Source organism: Mustela lutreola, chromosome 1 (assembly GCF_030435805.1).
Source record: "Mustela lutreola isolate mMusLut2 chromosome 1, mMusLut2.pri, whole genome shotgun sequence".
In the NCBI taxonomy this organism is placed as follows: domain Eukaryota; kingdom Metazoa; phylum Chordata; class Mammalia; order Carnivora; family Mustelidae; genus Mustela; species Mustela lutreola.
The window spans coordinates 178,516,097-178,538,099 of NC_081290.1; the positions used below are offsets into that span (position 1 = coordinate 178,516,097).

At 39.6% G+C, this 22,003-nt stretch overlaps 1 protein-coding gene and 1 pseudogene across 10 annotated transcripts in view; both read left to right on the forward strand.

Annotated features, from left to right (window-relative positions):
* The window catches only part of GRIA4 (glutamate ionotropic receptor AMPA type subunit 4), a 387,246-nt gene that overhangs the window by 95,116 nt on the left and 270,127 nt on the right, over positions 1-22,003 (forward strand). The window lies entirely within an intron of this gene.
* Positions 12,516-13,186, forward strand: LOC131834908 (60 kDa heat shock protein, mitochondrial-like; annotated as a pseudogene).

Below are 22,003 nucleotides of genomic sequence, written 5' to 3' on the forward strand. Positions count from 1 at the left end.
TGCTAATGTGGCACCGATTTTATACCCAGCAGCCATTTTTCATCTATCATCCCTGGTGCTATTATTATGTGCAAATAAATGAAGTCTTTAATGAAGTTTAGAACCATAAAATATAATTTAATTATTTGAATGTTAGGTGACTATAATGAAAATTATTAATGCGACGTATAAACAGTGCAATAATAGTGTAAGGTTATGGTTTAAAGCATCTTAACAGTGCCCAAGATAGAATGAATATTTTTATAGAAATTTAATGAAAACTGTGGCATCTCTTCATTTCCCTGAAATTCTGTTTATATGCACATAGGGAAGCCTCAAATTAAGGTAACAGTCTCGCGTGAGCTCCAGTAGAGCTCAGGTGGGACTGGAGGGGATTTTCACCCTCCGTGCCATTTACTGAGACTCAGACTTGAGTCCGTTTCCCTAGTAACGTGGAACTGCTTCCCAATGAGACACCAAGGGAGACTCTGATCAAATCAATGTGGACAGAACTGCAGCCTCGAGGAAACTGCAGTGAGAACCCAGGAAAACTTTTTGCGTGTCGTCTGTCAGAAAACCAGAGCGAATGTGCATAGACTAAACGGCCACCTCGGGAATGAGGGTAGAGCGCTGTGTGGGTAGAATGCTGTTAGCAGTCATCCTTGGTGATGACACTGGACGCCAATTCTGGCACACGTGCAGGTGTGACTGAAAGTCTGATTTGTGAACAACAGGCCCTTTCAGTCTGCACATCACGCTATGCTTCGCCTTTGCAGCTGCAACTGCTACTTGCAGAACATGCTGCTGATCAGAGGATGTCCATTTCGACGTGAAGTCAGGCCGAATCTTTGTCCAGAAGAGCACCCAGTTCCTACGTTTGTCGCGTCCCCTGGGTCTGTCCGTGTGGGTCCTCCTAACTTCCTCTCGGCTGCGTCGTACTGTTTGCCCGTGTGCACAGAGCTCCCCCCCACCCTGAGTCCACCTGTCTTCCTTTCTACCCTTTATTAATGCCGAAACAGTCAAGAGTTGTGTTTTCAGGAGTAGCACTTAAACTCTGGGCATTTGTTTTCCCTTCCGTGATCCGTTCATTCAGAAAATCTTTACTAGAGAGCCTCTCTTATCCCACGTGCTGCGTGGGAAGGATGGAGCAGGAAGAAGGCAAACAGCTCCCCCGCACCCTGTTGGTGGGTGCTCCAAACTTGCTATCTGATTTTATTATTTTTAAAGGTTTTTAAACTTGTTCATTAGAGAGAGAGATAGAGCAGGGGAGGAACAGAGGGAGAGGGACAGGCAGACTTGATGCCAGGAGCTCGATGCAGGGCTCAATCCCACCAACCTAAGATCATGACCTGAGCCAAAACCAAGACTGCGCCACGCAGGTGCCCCCTGCTATTTGATTTTAAAGGTAACCTACAAGGCCTGTTGATAGAGTCACTCAGGAAATGAGCAGTGCTCTCTGGGACAAGATTATATCGCGTGATAGTCACGCCATTTGAGTGTGACCCTCACTTCGGGTATCATAGGCCGGCCGGGTCATTTGGGTATGGATACAACATGGACCTTTCACTGCTCCGGTTCTTAAGCTGTGCTCTGTTTCCCAGTCTGTTCCGCCAGAAGTAATACTGTAATTTTTTCTTTATATTGACACCTCAGCTTTCTACCTCTTTTATCTCCTTTATTAAAGTATACGTGTTGTGAGGGCAGGGGCTGCGTTAATGTCTCTCTGTTTTCCTTGCTACACCTTGCACAGACCCTAGCATACATACAGTAAGTGCACAACAGTAGGTGCTGTTCCATGGAGACAGGAGTATGTTCCTGCATTGATCCTGCAGGGCCTCTGCACTAACTCCTCCTTCTGCCTGAGACATTTGTCCCATGGGTATCCACGTGGCTCACTCCCTTACCCCGTCCCTCAGTTGGAAGAGCATCTCATCAGAGAAGCTCGTCCTAACCACCCTTCTTGCATTAGAAATTGCACAGCTGGCCGCTGCTGCCCACACTTCCTGTTCTTCTTACCCTGAGTATTTATTCTTCCAAACGTGGTTCACCCTCTGGCATATTTGTCTATTATCGGTCTTCAACCACCAATGAAGGGGAAGGCGGGGACTTTGTTTAGTCACTGTTTTATTCCCAGAGCCTGGAGCAGTTCCTAGGACCGAGCGGGACACTCAGTAAATGTTTGCTGAGTGAATGAATGGATAACTGTTACAAATCCGTGCACATCGTGTGCTGCCTAACAAAGCATAGAGATGCAACGGTCTGTCATAGAACGCGGGCAGTACGGGAGGAGGGCAGCCAAAGCCGCTCCTGGAAGTGTCCCTCTGAGAGGATGACACAGATCACGGTGGCAAAAACATTTTTGACAACCACCGACCTGATGTGATGCATTGATTATATAACTGCAGAAAGAGAGAGGAATGAATCAGCCCATTTCAGATATAACACTTGAACCTTTGGTAGGTTCTAGAATTTTACCATATTGTCTTCATCTTCTTTACTAAGTGAGACTGTTGCTTTGGCAATCATAGGCCTATGCCGGGCACGTCCTACTGGGCCAGAGTAAATCATTCCTATTACTAGTTTCCCCTCCAGGTGGCCTAATTACTTCCCTCCATATTGGAGCCTCACTGCCGACAAAGGTGCGTAAATCCCATGTGACATTTAGATGCTGGCAGATCTTCAGTGAATACATTTATGCACAAGGTCAGAGCTAGGGGGCCATCCTCAACTCTTCTCTCCTCCTCACCACAAAATCCAAGCATTCAAAATGGTAAGTCAGCTCTGTCCGGAAAACCGACCTCTTCTTTTGGTTCCCACTGATATTAATGAGCTGAGGCCACCATCGCCTCTTGAGACCCATGCATGACTTCCTCTCTGGTTTTCCTGCCTCTGGTCTGGCTCCTCTCCAGTGCATTCTCCTAACAACACAAAAATAAATGCAGATGTGTATCAGCTTCTTCTTATCTTCAGAGCAAAGTCAGAGTCTTCAGCATGGCATGAGACAACCATCGTGCATGGACACCTGCTCCTTTTCCAACTTCCCAGCTACTCCCAATCCCTTTGAGTTGCAGTGATTTTTGAGTTACCTAGAAAATCCCTGAAGATATGTTCTTCCCTGACTCTGAACTTTGCACACGTTATTCTTATACTTTGTAAAACTTCTCTCCCACTTTTAGTGGGGTTTATTCCCATTTCTGGTTTCATTTTGAAGACTGTTGTAACCAGAGTTTTCCTGGTCCCCTGAGACGAAATTAGGCATCTTTTATCTGTGCATATTTGTCATGCTGTGGTCATCCCTCTCTTAGAGTTTAAAATGCAGAGTGCTGAAATGCTTTTCTTCCTTCGCTGTTTCCCCACTGGGGAAACCTTCTGTACTCAGCATGGTGCTTGGTACACAATAGATGTTCAGCTTTGTTTGTGGAATGAGTTCCTTCTTAACTGCAACGCCAGTGTGCTTGTATGCACGGGGTTGGTGCAGGATAAGGATCCGTATTATATCTACTTAGAAGTCACTTTTGGAAGTTTACAGATCCTTCAAGACAGCTAGAGGCTTCAAAATATGTACCTGTGTGATTTTAAAGTAAAGCATTATTTTATCTCAAAGCAGAGTGTATCCATTACATGTTGATCAAGAATTCCATTCCATCGTAAAAAAGAGAGTTATGTGTATTCATATGAATGTGAAATGAGGTCTATTTAAGATAGTGGCTGGTACTTTCAGCAGGTGTGAAGCAAACATAATTTTTAACCTCTTTGAATGCAATTAAACAGTGTGGGGTGAGTCATTGATTAAGATCGCACCTTCACTTAGTCTCTTCCACCCGGAAACTGTTAATTGTTGGATGTGTGACAGCACCTGAAAATGAAGAAATTAATAAGTATAATTCACATTCAGACCTGATACTATGGAATTTTAAGACAACTTCCCCTAAAGTTAGTGTATGACTCAAAACTGGTAAATCTTCTGTTTATATTTTTACTGAAAAGTAAATATTTGATAACAGAAATATATTAATTTTTATCTAGCCACTTACATTCTTATATGAATACTTTTTCTAGTCATTGAAGACAAATAACCTTATCACTATGTATACCTTGAAGATAAACCACAAGTTCTAATTCATTATATATAAAATAAGACAATTGAAAATAGAATTTAATATCCAAGTATTGAGATGATTCTGGAGCAAAATAAGAAAATACAAAGAATCAGGGATAAACATAATTATAAGATATTTTAAATGCACATTTATATATAATCAGAAAACAAAGCATATAATAATAATAAAGATAATAAGAAAACCAAAGAATGAGAAACATACACAACTAATGGCTGATGGAAAGGGAATGGAAATAAACTCACACAATAAAATTTTTTTAATGTAATAACAAATCACAGTAATAAAAAATAGGTAGTTTTTAAAATGTTATTGAGATGTAATTGACATATCATATTGTGTAAGTGTGAGGGGCTCCATCTGTTGGTGTGAGACACATGTATTGCAGTATGATGACCAACATAGCTCTCACTAACACCTGTGCCACGTCCCATCATCATCATTTCTTCTCTATGACAGGAACAACTAAGTAAAATCTCTTAGTGACTTTGAAATGTACAATACTGAATTGTCTATAATCTCGATTCTGTGTGTTGTATCTCTAGGAATTACGTATCTGCTGGTTGCAACTTTGTGTCCTTAAATAGCATCTCCCCAATTTTTCCATCCTTCACCTCTGGTAACCACCGTTATATTCTGTTTTTATGAGTTTGGGTTTTTGGTTTTTTTTTTTTTTTAGATTGCACATATATGTGATATCCTACAGCATTTGTCTTTCTCTGACTACTCTAATTTAGCGTAACGCTTTCAAAGTCCATCCAGTTGTTCCAGTGGTAGGATTTCTCTTTTTCATGGCTGAGTATTGCTCTACTGTGTATGTGTGTGTGTGTGTGCGCACACACGCGTGCACACGGAAGATATACATAGATAGATACAGATACAGATATCTCACCTCTTCTTTATCCATTTATCTGCTGATAGATACTTAGGTTGTTGCCGTATCTTAGGTATTATGAATAATGCTGCAAAAGTACAGGAATGCAGATATCTCTTCTCTGTCCTGGTTTTATTTCCCCTCCATATACAGGCATGCCTCCACGGAATTGAGGGTTCTTTTCTGGACCACTGCTATAAAGCAAGTCAGATTACTGTTTTGGTTTCCCAGTGCATATGGAAGTTATGTTTCTGCTGTACTGTAGTCTATTAAATGTACAATAGCATTGTGTCTGAAAATCAGCATTCATATCTCAATTTTAAAAGACTTTTATTGCTGAAAAATGCTAACCATCACCTGAGCTTTCAGCGAGTTGGGGTCTTTTTGCTGGTGGAGGATTTTACCTGATGTTGATGGCTGCTGACTGGTCAGGTGGTGGCTGCTGAAGGCTGGGGTGGCCATGGCAATTTCCTTAAATAAGACAACAGTGAAGCTTGCCTCACTGATTGTTCTGTTTATGAACATTTCTCTATAGAATGCAAGTCTGGTTGATATCATTGTACCCACAGCAGAACTTCTTTAGAGAATTAGAGTTTTTGTAACTCTGCCTCTGCCTTATCAACTTAGTTTATGTTGTATTCCACATGCTTCATTGTATTTCAACAAATCTCATAGTATTTTTACAACTAGATTCCATCTGGAGAAAACACATTCTTTGTTCATCCCTAAGAAGCAACTCCTCATCTGTTCAGGTTTGATCACAAGCAACATTTTTGTCCCATCTTCAGGCTCCCTTTCTGGTTCTAGCTCTTCTGGCTGTTTTCACCGCATCTGTAGCTACTTCACTGAAGTCTTAAACCCCTTAAAATCATTGCTGAGGGGTGGAATCAACTTCTTCCAAACTCGCATTAATGTTGATATGTTGACTGTGAATCTTGAATTTTTCACTGACATCCAGACAGGTGAATTCTTTTCAGAAGGTTTTCATTTTTCCTTGCCCAAACACATCAGAGGAATTGCGGTCTATGCCAGCTATAACCTTGTGACACGTATCTCTTAAACATTAAGACTCAAAGTTGAAACTTCTCCATCCATGGACTACAGAATGGATGTTGTACTGGCAAGCACAAGAACAACACTGATCTCATTAGATATCTCCATCAGAGCTCTGGGGTGACCAGGTGCATTGTCCATGAGCAATAACGTTTTGAAAGGGATCTTTTTTCTGAGCAATTGACCTCAGTAATGGGCTTAAAATATTCAGTAATATTCATGTTACAAACAAAGGTGCTGTCATTCAGGTCTTGTGGCAGCATTTGTAGAATATAGGCAGAGACTGAGCATAATTCTTAATGGCCCCAGGGTTTTCAGAACGGTACACGAGCACTGGCTCAACTTATAGTCACCAGCTGCAGGAGCCCCTCATAGGATGGTCACTCTGTGCTTTGAAGCCAGGCATAGACTTCTCTTCTTTAGCTAGGAGAGTTCTAGATGGCAGCTTCTCCCCATAAAAGGCTGCTCCATCTACATAAAAAATCTCTTGTCTGGTGTAAGTGCCTTCATTAACTCTCTGAACTAGACCTTCTGGAGAACTCCCTGCAGCTTCTCCATTAGCACTTGCTGCTTCGTCTTGCATTTTCATGTCATGAAGACAGCTTCTTTTCTTAAACCTCATGTGCAATCTCTGCTCACTTCACACTTTGCTTCTGCAGCTGCTTCTCTCTCAGCCTTCACAAAACTGAAGAGAGGTAGAGTCTTGCTCTGGACTAGGGTTTGGTTTAAGGGAACATTGTGGCTGGTTTGATCTTCTATCCAGACCACTAGAACTTTCTCCGTACTGCAATAAGGCTGCCATATATATAGATAGATAGATAGATATGATCATTTGTATGATTTCATTGGACTAACTAGCACTTTAAATTTCCTTCAAGAAATTTCTCTTGGCATTCACAACTTAGCTAACTGTTTGACACAAGAGACCTGGCTTTTGGCTTATTTCAGCTTTCAAAATGCGCTCATCACTGAGCTTAATTATTTCTAGCCTTTGATTGAAAATAAAAGATGTGCAACTCTTCCTTTCACTTGAACACTTAGAGGCCATTGTGGTGTTATTAATTGGCCTAATTCCAATATTGTTGTGTCTCAGGGAAGAGGGAGGCCTGAGGAGAGGGAGAAAAATGGGGGAAGGGCCAGTTGGTAGAACAATCAACACCAATGTCAAGGAACCAAGACCAGTGTCAAAGATCTTCTTTTCTGTGTTTTCTTGTAGGAGTTTTATGGTATCAGATCTTATCTTTGCGTCTTTAATCCATTTTGAGTAAGTTTTTCATTCTAATATGACATCAGGGTTCAGTTTCACAGTTCTGCATGTGGTTATGAGTTTTCCCAATACCATGTCTTAAAGAGATTATCCTTTCCCCATTGAGTGTTCCTGCCCCCCTTGTCAACTATCAGCTGACCATAAATGTGAGAGTGTGTTTCTGGGCTCCTGATTCGGTTCCCTTGGTCTCTATGTCTAATGTATGGGAGCACTATACTCTTAAAATTACTTTAGCTCTTTAGTATTATAGTATGAAATCAGGAGGTGTGATCCTGCCATCTTTGTTCTTTCTCATGATTGTTTTGAAGATTTGGGATCTTTTATGGATTCATTCAAATTTTAGGATAGTTTTATTTCTACACCTATGGAAAATGCCATTGGAATTTTGATAGGAATTGCATGGAATCTATAGATGCCTTTGAGTAGTACTTGCCTTTTAACAGTATTATTTTTTTGTGATCCATAAACACAGAATCTCCTTCCATTTTTTTGTGTCTTCTTCAATTTCTTTTTTCCAAGTCTTGTCATCTTCATTGTATGGCTCTTGCCCTTCCTTGGATAAATTTATTCCTAAATTTTATTTATTTTTAAAGATTTATTTATTTATTTGACAGACAGAGATCACAAGTAGACAGAGAGGCAGACAGAGAAATAGAGGAAGCAGGCCCCCTGCTGAGCACAGAGCCCAATGCGGGGCTCGATCCCAGGAACCTGAGATCATGACCTGAGCCAAAGACAGAGGCTTAACCCACTGAGCCACCCAGGTGCCCCTATTTTATTGTTTTTGCTGCTATTATGAATGTCATTTTTTCTTTAAGAGAGAGAGACAGAGAGAGGAGGTGGGTGGGGAAGAAGTAGAGGGAGAGAGAGAATCTTAATCAGACTACCCCGCCCCCCCGACCAAGCCTGATGTGGAGCTCAGTCTCATGACCCTGAGATCATGAAGTGAGCCAAAATCAAGAGATGGACTTTCAACCTACTGTGTCCTCTAGATGCCTCATGAATGTCACATGTTTTAAGTTTTTTGCATACATTTTGTTGTTAGTATGTACTTATTAGTGCTACTGATTTCTATATTTTTATATATTTTTATATTTTATATATATGATACTGATACCTTTATATTGATAGTTTAGTAGGAGTTCTTTTGTAGGTTATAATCTTTTAATCTCTGGCTGCTTTTGGAACTCTCTCTTTATCTTTGATTTTTAGCAATCTTGTTATCATGTGTCTTAGAGGAGGTTTTTTTTGTATTGAGATAATTGTTAGCTTCCTGAAGTTGGATGTCCAGTTCTGCCTCTAGGTTTGGGAAGTTGTCAAATAAACTTTCTGCCCCCTTTACTGTCTCTTGTTCTGGATCCCTGATTAGTCTAATATTTGTTCTTCTGATGGAATCCCATAGATCACTTAGATGTCTCTTCTCTGCACTTTTTTCCTTTGTTCTCCTCTAAATGGCTTATTTCAAAATTCCTATCCTCGAAATCACCTATTCTGTCTTCCATTTGCTCTGTTCACTGCAGATGTGCTCTGTTGGATTTTTCATTTCATTCATTGAAATCTTCAGCTCCAGAATTTGTGTGTGTGTGTTTTTTAATGATTTTTTTCAGTTGTCTTTTTCAGTTTTCTTGTAGTTCATTGAGTTTTTCAAAGACAGCTATTCTGAATTCTTCGTCAGCTAGCTCATAAAATTTCACTGCTTTGAGCTTAGTTATTGGAGAATTATTATCTTTAGTGATAATATGCTTCCTTCACGTTTCATGTTCCTTGTATTTTTAACTCTGCTGCCTCTGCCTTTGAAATAGCAAAAGTCTCTACTAGTTGCCTTAAGGTACCGGTATTCTGTTCCTTGGTGCTGTTTTCATCTGGGGTTTTCTGTCTTTGTGTGAGAAATAGAGGAAGCAGGCCCCCTGCTGAGCACAGAGCCCAATGCGGGGCTCGCTCCCTCTTGTGGCAGAATTCCTCAGTTTTTATGTCCTTTCTGGTCCTTACAACTTGGGGTAAAGGGGTAAAGCCCCTTTACCTCTCTTTTATTTTCCAGAAGGTGGCGCTATAACTCAAATCCGTGGTTTTTCGGCAGTCCACAAGTCTGCGTGCTCTCCCTGCCTCTCACTGGCTGCACAGTAGTGCACCCAGGGGCCCACTCAGTGTGTGTTTAGCAGCTGGACATTGAGGGTGCCTGCAGACCAGGTGGGGAGATCCTCAAGTGAGGGACTCCCAAGGGCCCATGGGAGGATTTCTTGCAGAAGTCCTGAGTGCAAACAGCGGGGACCTCATCCCTGTAATGCTCTTTTATATTCTTATCTGCCTCTTGGCCCATCTCCTTCCTGTTCCCAGTCATGGAGGTCCTACCCCAGGACTCCGGGTGTTGCTGGAGAGAATGGGCATTCACTTACCACTCTCCTTTTCCTTGGGGAATTGGTCACCATCACTTGATAGTTCAGGTCTGTGCATTGTTGCAGTGGGAGAGGTCAGCACTAGGAAGGTTATTCCTACCATCTCCACTGCTTCCACATATATGTGTATATACATAGTTTTCTCCAATGGCATGTGAGGACCTCCCCTTGAGAAGCTGGGCTTCTGAGATGTCTTTCTCACCCATGGCTGCCCAGGTCAGTGCTCCCCAGGTCTTTTCCTGATGTTGGCTAAAAGAGTTGTGCTGTTCCACCAGCTCTAGGGCCTGAGCTAGGGGAAGGGCCCCCCTAGACAGAAAAGTGGCCAGTGTGCTTACAGCCCACAAAGTGCCCAGAAGATGGGAGACTTGAGAAGCCTAATTAGGAACTCAGTCTTCATCTTAATAAATGTAGAAGCTTTTCAAGCACTTGGAAAGAAAATGAGCACATTTACACTTTTAAAAGATCACTCTGGATTGAATGTAGAGAAAGGACTGGAGGAGGACATGGATGTTCGCTCAGAGTTTCTTAAGTTGCCTAAGAAAGAAAGATGTGGATGAGCGGCGCAAAGCCTCTTTAGCAACTATAACAAACAAGACGACAAGACGAAGGATGTGAAGAGAAATGTGTGATGAAGAACTTTATGAAGAAAACTAAAACATACCAGAAAGACACAGAAGGGGACCTGAACAAGAGGAAAGACATGTCTTTCTTTTGTATTAGATTACATGATATTATAAAAATGCCAGTTCTCCCTAAATTAATTTATAAACTTAATACAATCTTATCAAAATACCAGCAGGGTTTTTTTTTTTTATATAAGACAAACTAATAATCAAGTTCATATGGAAAAACAAACATCTAAGAAGAAGCAGGAAAACACTGAAAAAAAAAATCTATGAGGGGATATCAGCTACCCTCCTAGATACAAGGGGGTAAAGATGTACTTCAAAATATCCATAATTAAATTAGTGTGGTGCTGGCATGGGCGTACACAGTGAGACCAGGAAACAGAATGGAAAACCTAGAAATAGATCAAAGTATGTAAGGAAGTTTACTCTGTGAAATAGGTGACATCTTTGGGGTATTACTAGGGCAAAGCTGAACTTCTAAAGTAATGATTATAGAGCATCTGGGTAACCATTTGGAAAAAAAAAAATTGGTACATTTCTCATATCTTTTACCAGAGTAAACTCCAAACAGATCAGGAATTTAAGCAGAAAAAAATGAAAACATGTAAGAACTAGAAGAATAAAGAGATAAATTTCTCTTTGTTCTCTCTTTATTCTCACTTTGGAAAAATACTTTCTATTTCTTACACTCCAGAGGAATTAAAAGAGGACATTGATAAATTGGACTACATGAAAATTAAAAAAAAAAAAACACAATATCATAGATAATTGACAAACTGGAGGAAAATACTTGCAACATGTGACACAAAGGGCTAATATTGTTTTTTTTCTTTTTTAAAGATTTTATTTATTTGACAGAGAGGGATCACAAGTAGGCAGAGAGGCAAGCGAGAAAGAGAGAGAGAGGAGGAAGCAGGCTCCCTGCCGAGCAGAGAGCCCGATGCGGGACTCGATCCCAGGATCCTGAGATCATGACCTGAGCTGAAGGCAAAGGCTTAACCCACTGACACCCAGGTGCCCCAGGGCTAATATTCTTAATATATAAATAACTCTTAAAACCAAAGAGAAAGAGATCAAAGCCCAATGGTAAAATATGAAATAGACATGAGTAGAAGCTCACATATATTTTTTTAAAAAAATAAAAGTGACTCTTTATATGTTTTTTTTTGAAAGTTCAAACATAGAGAAATACAAAATAAAATAATGTCATTTCTCAGCCATCATATGGATAAAAACTAAAAAGTATGACAACATGTCCTCTTGGTAAGCCTGTGGTTAAACAGGGACTCTCCTGGATTGTTAGTGAGAATGAGAACTGGCACAGTCCTTCTGGGGGGAGAGTTAACAATATATAACAAGACTGTACATGTGCTTGTCGTTTGATCCAGCAGTCCCACTTCTGGGAATCTGTTCTGAAAGATACACCTCCAACAGTAGGTTTGCACAAGGTTCTTCCCTACAGCGTTATTTGATTTGTACAGTATTGGAAACAACTTAAATGCTTGTACACAGGAGAGTGTTTGATTAAAATATGGTGCATCTCCCCAGCAGAGTACTTAGAAACTGTGGGAAAGAATGAGGAAGACCTCAATCAAATAATATAGGGTAATTTCCAAGACATATTACTAACGTTAAAAAAGTGTGGTATACAGACTGCCAGGCATGGCCACTGGGAGAGGATGGAGGCTGCTGTGTCACACCGACAGGGCCCGCGCAGAGGGAGCGGTGCAGAGAGGGGACACGGGGTTATTGCTGGGTGTGCCTGACTTTCTCCCATGCCTGTCAAGGTTCACGCCCGTAGACCCCTTGCAGAAATGCTTGAGGACCTACTACTGTCTTTCACCAGATGAGTCCACTGTCCACGGGACTGGTTCCTCATCTCACTCAGGCTTATGCCAAAGATGTAAAATTCAGTGCAGATTTCTGAGCCTTAATGTTTCAAAGTATAGTAGACCTTTCAGTAGATGCTGGGGTGATTACTAGTGATTATTCGTGATTGAGAAGTCCCAGAATATGGTGTGATCGTTGCAAAGTCAGTTGACCTAAGGGTAAATGTAACAATATGTGAATTATGCTTGTTCAACACTTTGCCAGGGACACAAATGAAAAGGCCAAAGATCCAAGACCATGGCTACCAGATCAGTGTCCTATCTGGCCAAGCAAGGCTTGGAGAAGGTTAGCAGAGGTGCTAATCCTGTGGAAATTGGAATAGGTGTGATGTTAGCTGTAGATGCTGTAATTGCTGATTTTAAGAAATAATCCAAAACTGTGTTGACCACCCAAAGAAATTGCTTAGGTTGCTGTGATTTCTGCAAACAAAGAAATTGGCAATATCATTTCTGATACGATAGAGAAGATTGAAAGGAAGGATATAATCCCAAATAAAGAAGGAAGACACTCAATGATGAATCATAAATTATTAAGTTGAGGTTTCTCCATACTTCATATACATCAAAAGCTCAGAAATGTGAACGCCTATGTTATATTGAGTGAAAAGAAGATGTCTAGTGTCTGGTCCATTACGCCTGCCCTTGAAATTGCCAATGCTCCTTGTAAGCCCTTGGTCATAAAAGCTAAAGATGTTAATGAACAAGTTCTAAATACACGCATTTTGAATAGGCCAAAAGCTGGTCTTCAGATGAGAGGAGTCAGATCTCCAGGTTTTGGTGACAATAGAAAAACCTACTTAAACACATGGCTATTGATGCAGGCGGTTCGATGTTCAGAGATCTTGATGATCTTGATGATGTTGAGTTTTATGACTTAGGAAAAGTTGGAAATGTCCCTATGACCAAAGATGAACCCATGTGCTGGAAAGGAAAAGATAATGGGCTCAAATTGAAAGACCTATGCAAGAAATCCCTGAGCAGTAGCATGCCATAACCAAAAATCATGAAAAGGAAACACTGAATGAAGTGTTTCAAGAAACACTTGCAGATGGAGTCATTCTGCTGAAGATTGGTGGGACAGGCGATGTGGAAGTGAATGGAAAGAATGAGCTGCGGGTCCCTCAAAGCTGCAGCGGGGCGCTGTGGAAGAAGGCATTGTTCTGCGAGGGGGTCTGAGACACACTAATTCCAGCAAAATGAAGATTTTTTTTAGATTTTTTAAAAAATTCATTTGAGAGAGGTACAGAGAGATAGCACAAGCAGGGGAAGAGGCAGAGGGAGAGGGAGAAGCACACTCCCCGCTGAGCAGAGAGCTCACCATGGGGCTCTATCCCAAGACCTGGAGATCATGTCCTGATCCGAAGGCAGAAGCTTAACCATCTGAGCCACCCAGATGCCTCAGTATTTTTTAATAATACAGAAATGTTTAAAAGAACACTCAAAACTTTTGCAAAGACCATTGCTAGGAATGTAGATGTTGAAGGATGATCGATAGTTGAGACCACTAGGCTAAGTTCCTCCAAAGTAGTTTGTGATGCTCTGCTTGGAGATTCTGCAAATGTGGTAGAGAAAGGAATCATCGATCCGGCGAAGGTTAGAAGAGCTGTTTTATTGGTAAGTGGAATGGTCAGGGAGGAATATGTTCTGCTCTCTACAATGGTGCTACAGCAATGCTAATAAACTCTGACAGGATGCTCGGGGCAATGTTTCACACCAATAATTTCAGAGAAGTCAGTTAAAGAAAATGAAAAGGCTCGCTGATGTTAAGAAAATCACTATAATCATCAGTTTTTAGTTTCCATTGACAATATATCGTACTTTACCACTGTCATTGTCCATGCCTACAGATAATTTGTTTTGTATTTTTTAATACAAGATTATTTACAAATTCACCAAAAAACATGCTGTGAAAGTGTCTACAGTCTGCTAGTCTTTAGGTTCAGAGGAAGGGGCAATGTGAAAATACACACTTACCCACTAACCTCTGCAAAGGAAATATAGAAAAACAAACCGTAAACTAATGAGATTGGTTGGCAATGTAAGCTGGTTAGGAGTGGCGAATAAAGAATGTAAAAGGAGTGAAACTTCTCTTAGTTTTCTGTGTAACACTGCCTTTTAGGACATTTGCCAAAGCATAAAGAAATAAAACCAACCAGGATTTGGGGAGCCCAAAATAGAACACAAAAAAATAACAAATGTACTTAACTACGTTATAAATGAATGACATACCTTACGGAAGGAAGTAGAGAAGAAAAGAATTAACTTGAATAATGGGGGAAAACAATATTTTGATTGCAAATATATACTCCACATCAGCCCTGTACTGTATTTTCTAAATTTGTTTTTAACAAATATATTAACTAGAGATTCCGAAGTCCTTTCTGTGCAGACTAAGATTTAGCAGAGAGGTAAATATATCATTAAGTAATGAGAGACAGGTTACAAATAAGGAAAGGGGAAAAGCTGGAAGGAGCCCTCTGGTATCGGACTGAAACTGGAGGAGTAAGTATGGACCCAGGGCTTTAATGTATGGACAGAGTCTTAGGTATAGAAAGAAATACAAATGTGAGTGTGTATGTGTGTGTGTGTGTGTGTGTGTTCATACATGTATTTCCTGAGAGCACCTAGAGGCGAAAACATTTCTATAGCTGCGAACACTCCTGCCATCCAGATCTTAATTTCTGGATACCATTCTACAATGAAAGAAAAATGACTTTTAGAAAAAAGGCAGATGACAGGGTAATACAGAGAAAATTTAGGATGAGACAGCATCATCTCATGGTGTCAGAAAGCAAGGGAGTACTTACAGACTGACAGGCTGAGGCACGCGGGAAGGATTCAGGAGCCAACTTGAAGAAGCTGTTGATGGGAAAATCTGGGATGATGTGAGCAAAACAACAAATAATGGTCATAATATAAAACAACCATCGAATACAATAAATATCCCTGAGTCCCAAGTGGTATCAGTAAATAATTGAATAAATAAATAAATGGGGGAGAAGAGATAGCTCTTCTTTACGATTCAGCCACAATGATAATGGAGAAGGAAGAAGGAAGGATGCAAACAGAAAATCACCGTTAGGCAAACGACAGTAATAATTGTTGCAGGAAAGAATTATTGATGATGCTAAAATTAATAGGTGAAATTGTGATGAGAAACAGGATATTTGAATCATCTCTGGGTACTTCTCCACAAAATACTTCTTAATTATTAGGGGAAAAATTATAACTTGCCCATGGAGAAACCTGGCAGACACCATCCTGACCGAGTGACTGAAGTTGACACCCCAGGTCATACAACCCGCCAGCATCGCACCCCTGCACACGGAGACGTGTCTGTGGTGTATCTGCTGTGTGCAAAGATGTCAGACCCCTAAGTTAGGAGACACTGCAGAAGAGAGAAGGGGGAAGAGGAAGGATAGCTTTGGAGTGTGGTTTGGGTTAAGGGGTCAACATTGCAGACAGAAGAGAAAGAAGTAAATGGGAAGAAAAACAGTAAAACAAAACCTGACAATCAATGCAAGCTGTAAAGGGTATGTTCTAGAGAGAGCAGAAGGCGCTTTAGAGAAAGACACTCATTGTGATGCTGGTAATCCTGTTAGGCATGTGCTGTATAACTTCCTGAGGGTCTTAAAACCTTCCTGAGATTTCCATTGTAAATGAAGTCTTTTTGACTAATTAGTCCTTTTTATTTGTCATGTTAAGTTACTTGGGGAGGGCTGTCAAACAAGTGGTGATAACCCTTAGGTTATGTTGCTTGGGTAGATGCTCTGTTCTAGAAATCCTGTGAAATTCCTAAAGTTTTAATATGTTCTGGTATAAGGTCATCACTTGACATTCTAATTATTAAAGTACTATGTGTCACGGGAAAAAGAAAAGAAAGACAGCCAGACAGGTGGATAGTCTTGCCATTTATTAACCAGAGCAGGAGACCAAGTTTTAATAAGAATTATCCTCTAACTGGGAAATACTATCATTTATTAATACTGTCATCCCAAACAGGTGGCATATCTTTACTGACGCTGTCTCTCATTTTTTGTTTTGTTCTATTTTGTATATCTTATTTTATCAAATGCATCCATGGGGAAGCTAGTTTTTGACTGACAAAATCTCACAGTTGGCAGGCCAGTTCACCTTGGAATACTTTGTCTTCATGAGACCTGGGGCCAATGGGTGAGGAGTCCTGTTCCCCCTGGTTTATTCTTTGTAGTAAAAAGAAGTACCTTTTCTACTTCACTGGCTTGCTCTTTGCAGCTTGTGTTATCTGTAGGAAGCAACGGTAGCCTCATGCGAGGCCTCTAAAATGAGTTTTGGTCCTCACAGTATTAATATCAAAAAAATCTCTGACCCCTGAACCCACTATCTCAGGAAGTTTTCTATTTGAAACATGTAAAAGGGAAGTGGTACAAGATAAAAAATAATCCAGAGTCCAAAGTCTTTGATGGTTTGTCCCCTTCTCTGATCCCGACCCCCACTTCAGTTTTCCCTCCCTTCCCCTGTGGCTCTCCACACTATTCTTTATGTTCCACATGTGAGTGAAACCACAGGATCATTGTCTTTTTCTGCCTGACTTATTTCACTCTGCATAATCCCCTCCAGTTCCATCCATGTCCATGCAAATGGTAGGTTACAGAAGGGAGGAGGGTGGAAGATGGGCTGACGGGGTGATAAGTATTAAGAAGGCCATGTGTGCTGATGAGCACTGGGGGTTATATACAACTAAGGAATCATTGAACACTACATCAAGAACTAATGATGTTGGGCGCCTGGGTGGCTCAGTGGGTTAAAGCCTCTGCTTTCTGCTCAGGTCATGATCCCAGGGTCCTGGGATCAAGGCCTGCATGGGGGTCTCCACTCAGCAGGGAGCCTGCTTCCTCCTTTCTCTCCACCTGCCTCTCTGCCTACTTACGATCTCTCTCTCTTTCTCTCTGTCAAATAAATAAATAAAATCTTTTTTAAAAAATCTATTGATGTTAAATATGTTGGCTAACAGAACATAAAAAAATAATAATAAATAATCTAAAAACAACACCACCCAGCACAGAATTTAAAAAGAAAGAAAAAATAATAATACTGTGAAAAAAATGAAGGCCAACTTCAAAACTTTCAGTAGCTTCTAATTGCTTTTGGGATAAAGACCAAAATTCTAACCAAAAAAAAACCAAATTAAAACATAAAACTACAAGAGAAATATTTTGAAATTCTGAAAACAGTCAGGAATGATTCAGCTGTTTAAATCAGAAAATGTATTATGGGTTTAAAAGAAATCTTTTCTAATCACCGTTCTTATTGCTTTTATTTTATGTAATAAAAAAGGCATAATCATGGGAAAGATAACCAGTGCAGAAGGTAAAACAAGTAGATTTTTATTCCAGTTAGAATGCTTTTGCTAAAGTCCGGTTCTTTAGTATTTGGGTCCATGAAATAATGAGCTAAATTATGAAGAGGTCCATCTACATCTTATTTAGAAAAGGTTACATTTAATTATAACATCCTTGTGCAAGATAATGAAAACTAAACTCATGATGTCAACTAATCAAAAGTTGGATTTTTCTTTTATGCACAACAGGAAATATTTGCAGGTACCTTTCTATGCTGAAGTGTCTGGAGGGAAGAAATAGGACTTAGACCCATTAAACGTGGGTTCAAATTCCAGGGTGACCAGTTAGCCAGTAACAGGTCTGTAAGCCTTGAACATGGGTACAAATATAAGCCTCATTTTCCTAGGGAAAAAAAAAAATGGGGCAAAGGACTCACCTCACAGGATTCATGGAGAATTATTTGGAAGAGTTGCAGTACTGAGTACTGTAAACTGTATACAGTGTACATGGTTGTTTTTTTTTTAAAGCCAATGAATTAAGTTTAGCTGATAGTGAACACATAAGTGGGCTCTCTTTTCATTTTTCTTTACTTTTGTTTCTAGGGAAGTAAAAACTAAAGTCATCAGTACTGAGGTCTCAGAATTATTTGTCATAAAACGTCTTTTTCTTGGCCACACTATTAAGCAAATATCAATTAATCTATTTATTTGAAGATCATAAATCCCAATATAGGGAATCAATGCTGAAGCAGACAGAATCATCCTAAAAGCTACACAACATATTTCATTTGTGTGACTTAAATGTATTCGCCTCATTTGGTTCAAAGATCTGTTCCACAGATAAAATTATGAAGAGAAGAAATTGTTCCTTCCTGTGATGTAACATATGTGTGTTTTAGTTTGCCCAGACTTTTACTCATGTTAAAGAACTTAATTTATATGAAGTTAATCTATATATTCCTCCTGGGAAATAATATGAAAATGAACAAAATAACAGCCATTCTTTGAAAATAAAATACTCTTCTTTCAGTCTGAGCATTATCACGTGGATGATGATACAGGGAAGTGAAGAGAGGTTATTTCAGAAGAGTAAACATTGTTTAAGCATGTTCTGTGATTTCAACGTTATAGGCAGTCTTGTTGCTACATTTTTCAAGATGTGACACCTGTCCTTAGGATTTGGAACCAGGAAGGTCTGGCAAGGCAATTTACCAAAACATGGGATATTGGGCAAATTAGGAAGACCTCTGTAAATGGCTGCCTCACCATCTGAAAATGGAGATACCGTGATATTTACTTTGCAAAGTTGTGAAAATTAAATGTAAAATATTGTGAAAATAATTGTCAGAAAATGTCAGTGCTGCTTTCCTTCTATCATAGCATTTTTAATGTAATATCTTTTATTACTTTTTAATTATTTATTTGCAAGTGGTTGACCCACAACGTTACATTAGTTCTGGCTGTACAATAGAGTGATTCCACTTTCGTATCTATTGTGCTGTGCTCACAAGTGTAGCTGCCAGCTGTCCCAGCGATGTTTGAGAAGATTCAATTTTAAATACATCAGAATTTGAGGTTATATATAATAACGTAGATGTAAATGACTGTTATTATGAATAACTAGAAAAATGGGTTCAATTAGTTCTCATTTATTAAGAAATCCAACCTCACTAAATAAATACATATTTTGCTCTATGTACGCCCATGGCCAACATCCTATAAGACATTGGAAAGCAGGATGGAATTTTCCTGCCATGATAAAGAACTGGCTTATCTAGTTCATGTTAAACTATCCATAGTAGATTTTCCAGATACAAAAGGGAAAACCTTAAGATAGTGAAGATAAACTCAAGAGAAGTGAAAAGATCTACAGCTGTATTCTTATACATGTGTTGTCAGCTCTTTAATTTACTAGTATTTTAATCTTATTTAGAATGAGAAGGTATCATAGAAATGGAAAAGGGATAAATAATGCAGAAGTTCCACTGCCATGCATGCAAATTACAAAGTCAGCTCATGTTTACTTCCCAGTGAGAAGATTATCCCAACACTTTCGCCAATCCTAGTTGTTGGGCATAATTTTAAAAAGTCGGATTACTTGTACCTTTTACCATACGTAATTAATCTTTTTAATATAGACTTCTTTTTTCCAAGGGGTTATGATTTTTTTTTAAATCTAGCTGACATACGTTATATTAGTTTCAGATGTATAACATAGTGACTCAGCATTTTATACATGACAAAGTGCCATCCATCTGGCACAGTATGAAGTTATTACAGTCTTATTGACGGTGTTCCCTATGCTGTACTTCTCCCTGTCTCATTTATTTTATAACTGGAAGTTTGTACCTCTTAATTCCCTACACCTCTTTTCCCCCACCCAGCTCCCCTCTGGCAACCACTCATTTGCTCTCGATATTTATGAGTCTGTTTCTATGTTGTTTTGTTTGTTGTGTTTTTTAGATTCCACATAAGTGAAATCATATGGTATTTAGCTTTGTCTGACTTATTTCACTTAGCATAGTAACCTCTAGCTCCATCCACAAATGACAAGATCTCATTTCTTTTTTATAGTTGAGTAATAGTCCATTGTTTTTGTACACCCACATCATTTTATCGATTCATCTATTGATGAACACGGGTTGCTTCCATATCTTGGCTATTGTAAGTAATACTGCAATGAACATAGGATGCATGTCTCTTTAAAGAACAGCATTTTATAGGGGCACCTGGGTGGCTCAGGGGGTTAAGCCTCTGCTTTCAGCTCAGGTCATGATCTCAGGGTGCTGGGATTGAGCCCCACATCGGGCTCTCTGCTCGGCGGGGAGCCTGCTTCCCCCTTTCTCTCTGCCTGCCTCTCTGCCTGCTTGTGATCTCTCTCTTTGTGTCAAATAAGTAAATAAAATCTTTAAAAAAAAAAAGAATTCGCATTTTTTAGTTTTTTTGGATAAATACCCAGAAGTGGAAGGAATGTCCATGCTCTTTTCCACAGCGTCTGCCTCAGTTGACATTCCCACCCGCAGAGCCCAAGGATTCCCTTCCTCCACTTCCTTGCTGACACTCGTTTCCTGTCTTCTTGATGCTAGCCATCCTGACAGATGTGAGGCAATATCTCATTGTGGTTTTGATTTGCATTTCCTTCAAGATTACTCATGTTGGATATCTTTTCATATGTCTGTGGCCATCTGTAGACCTTCTTTGGAAGAATCTCTATTCAGATGCTCTGCCCATTTTTTTAATCCGATTGTTTTTATGGCATTGAGGTGTATGGGTTTTTAATATATTTTGGATATTAACCCTTGTCAGACATATCATTTGCAAATATCTTTTCCCATTCGGTAGGTTTCTTTTCATTTTGTTGATGGTTTCCTTCACTGTGCAAAAGCTTTTTAATTTGATATAGTCCCAATTGTTGGTTTACCTTTGTTGCCCTTGCCTGAAGAAACAGATCTAAGAAAGTATTACAAAGACCAATGCCCAAGAGTTTATTGCCTGTATTTCCTTTTAGATGAGTTTTTTTTTCTTTCCTTTTTTTAACATGGAGAAAGCTTTGAGTGCATTATCTATAAATATATCATCGTAGTCCAGATTTAAAAGTATGTTTGACCTCAGGCCATTCCGCATAACTAGCGAGTGCTCAGAAAGTGTGAGCATAGTGTAAAAAAAAAGAAAAAAATTTTTTGAAAGTGGAGCACTGGATAAAATGACTTCATAAAGAGAAACCATACATCAAGTTTAAAAATATTTTAGAAAGATAAATATTACTGTCTTTTTCGATATATGATAAGCTGTTGAGTTTCCTGATGGGGATATAAAAATAAGTATTAATCTTTAGAAATCTAAGTAGAGCTCTTCTACTAAGTAACAGGTTGCTACTGCACTATAACAGGGAAGAAATATTCTTTTTTTTTTATTTTAAGATTTTATTTATTTATTTGACAGAGAGAGAGATCACAAATAGGCAGAGAGACAGACAGAGAGAGAGATGAGGAGAAGCAGGCTCCCTGCTGAGCAGAGAGCCCAATTCGAGACTCGATCCCAGGCCCCTGGGATTAGGACCCGAGCCGAAGGCAGAGGCCCACCCACCGAGCCACTCAGGCGCCCCCAGGGAAGAAATATTCTGAACACACTGAATCGTGTGCATATGGACACATCCGCAAAGGAAATTTACAAAATGAAATCATTTGTCAAAATGATAGGATTATGGGATTGTCTTCAAATTTTTCTCTAATGCTTTTATAAATAAGAGTCATGCTTAGTTTACAAAAACACCATCAAGTATTATACGTTCCAATTTTGCCTGCAAGTGTTCGTTCTCTCCTGCATGATCTGCGGGGGATAGAATCTTTCAATAAATTTTCAACGACCTGCTTCTCTGCCTCATACAAGAAGCATTTTAATTTAAGGTTGTTGTTAAATTACTCAGGGAAAATAGTTCAGGAATTATTAATTAATTTATGCTAATTAAGAGCATAAAATAT